Genomic DNA, 4175 nt, shown 5'->3' on the forward strand with positions numbered 1-4175 from the left:
ATAACCCGAGGTACCACTGTATTATTGTTGTTGTTGTTGTTGTTGTTGTTGTTGTTGTTGTTGTTGTTATTGTTATTCCATGCCTTTTTCTGGCAACTCCACTGTGGCCCTTTTGCCTGTGCAAAAAGAGGAATGACCTTTCAGAACTTGCACCCCTTCATGACTTGCGCTTTCCTGTTTGCTTCTGAGCCCAACGCTAGGAGAAGATACAATTTGTACAAAAGGAGATGCAATCCCCTTTAGAACGATGGTGTTTGTAAACAGAGCACATTTAAGGGTTTGACAGCTCTCTGCAGGTGGGCTGATCAATGCACCACCATCTAATGGCCTTTCAATAAATGTTACAGGCTAGCAAGGGGATCCCATTTGCCATAGTCTCCTGGGCTGCTTAGTCTGGGACAGTGGCCAAGCCTCCTATGTCAGCTTTAAGTCTGACACTGAAAAGCCTGTTTTCTGAGGTGTAAAGCTGATGCTCACTTTGTTGCCAGATCGGTACATCTAACAGGCCTGGATCCCCCAAGACCAAAGTTCTCCAGCTTTGTCACAGTGAGCTTCCCTGATGCTGTCCTCAGATCTATGCTCAGCATGCTGGTGTCCAAGTCGTTTTGTAGATGTTATGCCTTCCAGTACAAACATATACCCAAAGTGCCTCTGCTAAATGTCAGACAGGAGGTCGGTTAAGTTCTCAATGTCCTAACGAGCATTTTGGGTGTGGTGGATTTCACTCCAGGGGGGAAACAATATTTTGCTGGAATCCGCTGCGAGTACAGATTTGTGAATATTACTTTTGCAGGGTGTTGTTTTACTTTTAATCAGTTTTATTGCATGGTACCCATAGGGTTTTATTGTTCTTCATCACTGTGAGCTGCCCTGGGGCTTTCTGAAGCAAGTGGTGGGTAGGATGCAGAGTTAAATGAGGAAAGAAAGAAGACTGTTAAACCAGTCTGGATGGAAGGCTAGGAAATTAGTGCTCATTCAATATATACATTCGCGCTATTAGAAGGACAGCCTTTTAGCACTGGCTTTGAATTTGGTATCATCAAGTAAGGTACCTCAGCAGAGCAGAGATAATTATTGATATTAGGTAGGCATCTTCGTTGTACTGCTTTCAATTGCCTGCTAAAACATTTTTGTTAAGGCATGGCTCCCCAGACATGTGATTTTATTCTGCACATTTGTTTCCAAAAACTGTTGATTATATCTATATTTTGTCTTTGCTATTTTTAAAGTCTGCTTTTATTCCTATTTTTAATGATTTTTTAATACTATTTTATGCAAACTACTAAGGTTTGTTTATTAAGCGGTATATAAACCTTATTAAATAACTAAAATAAAGAGCCAACCTTGGTATCCCCAGGAGCCATATATTATCCAGACAATAATCTATGGACCAGAACATTCTTACACCATAATGAATGGTCACTGCTAAGGCTGCCTAATTAACTTGTCAATGCCTAGTAATACGTGCTCGGGACCCACAGGCAAAACCAAAGCCATACTCTATATATATATATATATATATATATATATATATATATATGGGATTATTGGTTTGTGTCTGTTTTTATTATGTACCTTGTGTTCTCATTTTGTATTTTTATGTTGTGAACCACCCTGTGATCTTTGGATGATGGAGGACAGTGTGTGTGTGTGTGTGTGTGTGTGTGTGTGTTTGTATCTTATATACATCTCTTATATCTTATTACCATTCTTCCAATGATTTTTCTTCTACTTATGACCTGTCAGAACCCCAACAAGATATATACCGTGCAGTTCATACTGCAAGCCTGTTCAAGCTTTTGTAATTGGAGGTAACTAAACAAAAGTGCTTGCTCTGTCCCATCCATGTTCCTTTTATGTGCTCTTGTCAGGGTCTGGACTGAGGAGGAATGGTGGAGACCACCCCGCCCTGCCCCCTTCTCCTGAACTTTCCCGAGAAGAGGAGGACAGTATAGATTTAGAACAGTGGTTTGCAGAAGGGCATAATTCAGAGGCTGCAGAGGGCAGAAGCTGGGAAATATTGGAAGAGGAACAGCAGGAAGAAGAAGAAGCACCAGGGGAGAGACAGCTGACAGATTCAGCATTCTTAACCCCCCCCCCCCGGACTAGGCGAGCATTGAGGGTATTAGAACAGAGAGCTCAGAGGCAGAAAGCTCAGATTAACCAACGCAGGAGTGACGTCGAATAGGGGAGACGTAGAGGGGTGGGATGTTACTTGGAGCAACACCATTATTAGGGACGGCTGCATTCCTTCATCGTTCTCTGTGAATAATTGAATAAATTGCTTGTTAAGAACTTTCATAGTTTCTCTGATTCAGGGCTGCCACCAGGGAAGGGATCTGATTCTCCGAAGCCTGACAGTACTTCAGAGCAATGGGGATGCCTTCTGTACTTACAAAGGCTTCCCTGTGCATTAGAACTTCTTCTGTGTGTGAAGGACAATTACCTGCTGAAGATAGTCTCATTGGAACATATAGCTATCAATGGCATGGGGATGCTAGTGCATTAATGCCTCTTCTCCCACTTCACATGTTCAGTTGACCCCAGTTATAGGACTGGTGTACTATAATGCATTCATTACAATAGCCATCTGAATACTTACCTGGCAGGGGAGACACCTTGATCATGAAGGAGGTTTTCCCAGGGTGAGGCTCATCCATTGCGCTGCGAGTGTGCTGACCCCTGCGATTTCCCCAAATGCGGGAAACTCGACTGCATAATTTGTGGTAGTGGGGGACTGCGTTCGCGCTTTCCCCTGCACCAATAAATATAAAAATTTTAAAAAAAAAAACAATAGGCCATCTGTGATGGCCTGGAACTCGGGCTCGGACTCGGAACCAGAGGAGTCTCAGTCCACACCAGATCCTTTGCCTCAGGCGGCATCTGAACCACGTCTGGGGCCTGGTTCTGGAGAGCCCCAGTCTACACAGGTTCCCCTGCAACAAGCACCAGCTGGGCCGAGTCAGGGGCCTGAACCTGCCCTGGCTCCAGATGCGGGGATTACCTCATTGCCTTCAGCCGGGCAATCACTTAGAGCTGCTCCGCTACCGGTTGGGTCAGGAGAGACTGAGGCAGCCTCTGGGTCTAGTAACCCACCGACATCTCCCAAGCCACAGAGACTAAGGTCTGAGAGAAGGAGATACCTGAGTACTCACAGGAGGAGTGCTCGCCTTTGGGCGAGACAGGATGGTGAGTCACCGGGGGATCAGGACTGGCCATTACCCCAAAAGAGATAAAAGTCTGTCGGGCCCCGCCCCAGGTTGTGGGAGCAACGTTGCTGTTTGCCAGAACCTGCCTGAGATCCTGTGCCTGACCTTGAATGGTTTGCTGCCTCGTGTCCTGCCTTGGCCCTGTCGGACTGACTCCTCGAGGAATCCTTGGTTTTGGGACCGGATCTGGACCGCATTACTCGGGTTACCCCCTGGCCCAGCACACCATCCATGTAAATACTTTGTTGGCCTCCGTCTCTCTTGGCAGACAATAGAGGAGTGCACATTTGGCAGTGGGGCTGAAGTCAAACTGTTGGAAGGCTGTAGCACCTGCTGTGACTGTAGAGACAATACGGGAGACACCTGTTTTGTTTCAGTGGGCAGATGAAGGCGTTCAGTTGTGCTGATGTGGGTGTACCATGGCGTTCCTTCTCTCTGTGCTCCTCCCAGCAGTCATTCCTCCTTCGGTTACTGCTGTGGATTCACTGCTGTCAATACTGTACCACCCATTTTTCTTTCATTCATTTCTGGAAAACCCATATGTATATAATTATGGAGGTGGAACTGAAAATGAGTGATTGACAACACAATTGTGGCCTGCCAGCAGATTACTTGAGAACAGAAAATAATTTCCCATTTATATCAAAGAAATAAAGTAATTCCAGATAGTTTGCCACTCACACCAAATTAGAAGAGGTTTTTGGGTTGTTGTTTTTAAGAGTTTTAGTGTAAACTAGAGCCAGGGGTCCCTTTACCTTTACCTTTTAGAGCCATTGAAGGCAATGGTAGTTGTGCCACTTCTGCCAAGCCTTTTACATTTATAGAAGATGAGTTTGGATTTGATATCCCGCTTTATCACTACCCGAAGGAGTCTCAAAGCGGCTAACATTCTCCTTTCCCTTCCTCCCCCACAACAAACACTCTGTGAGGTGAGTGGGGCTCAGAGACTTCAAAAAAGTGTGACTG

General features: G+C 45.3%; 1 non-coding gene across 1 annotated transcript; it reads left to right on the forward strand.

Moving 5' to 3' along the window:
* The first annotated feature begins 2594 nt into the window (after positions 1–2594).
* On the forward strand, positions 2595–2758 carry LOC128416764 (U1 spliceosomal RNA). Its single transcript, XR_008331286.1, has one exon. It is a non-coding gene; the product is annotated as a U1 spliceosomal RNA (small nuclear RNA).
* Positions 2759–4175: the final 1417 nt, after the last annotated feature.

Source organism: Podarcis raffonei, chromosome 6, assembly GCF_027172205.1.
Source record: "Podarcis raffonei isolate rPodRaf1 chromosome 6, rPodRaf1.pri, whole genome shotgun sequence".
Classification (NCBI taxonomy): Eukaryota; Metazoa; Chordata; class Lepidosauria; order Squamata; family Lacertidae; genus Podarcis; species Podarcis raffonei.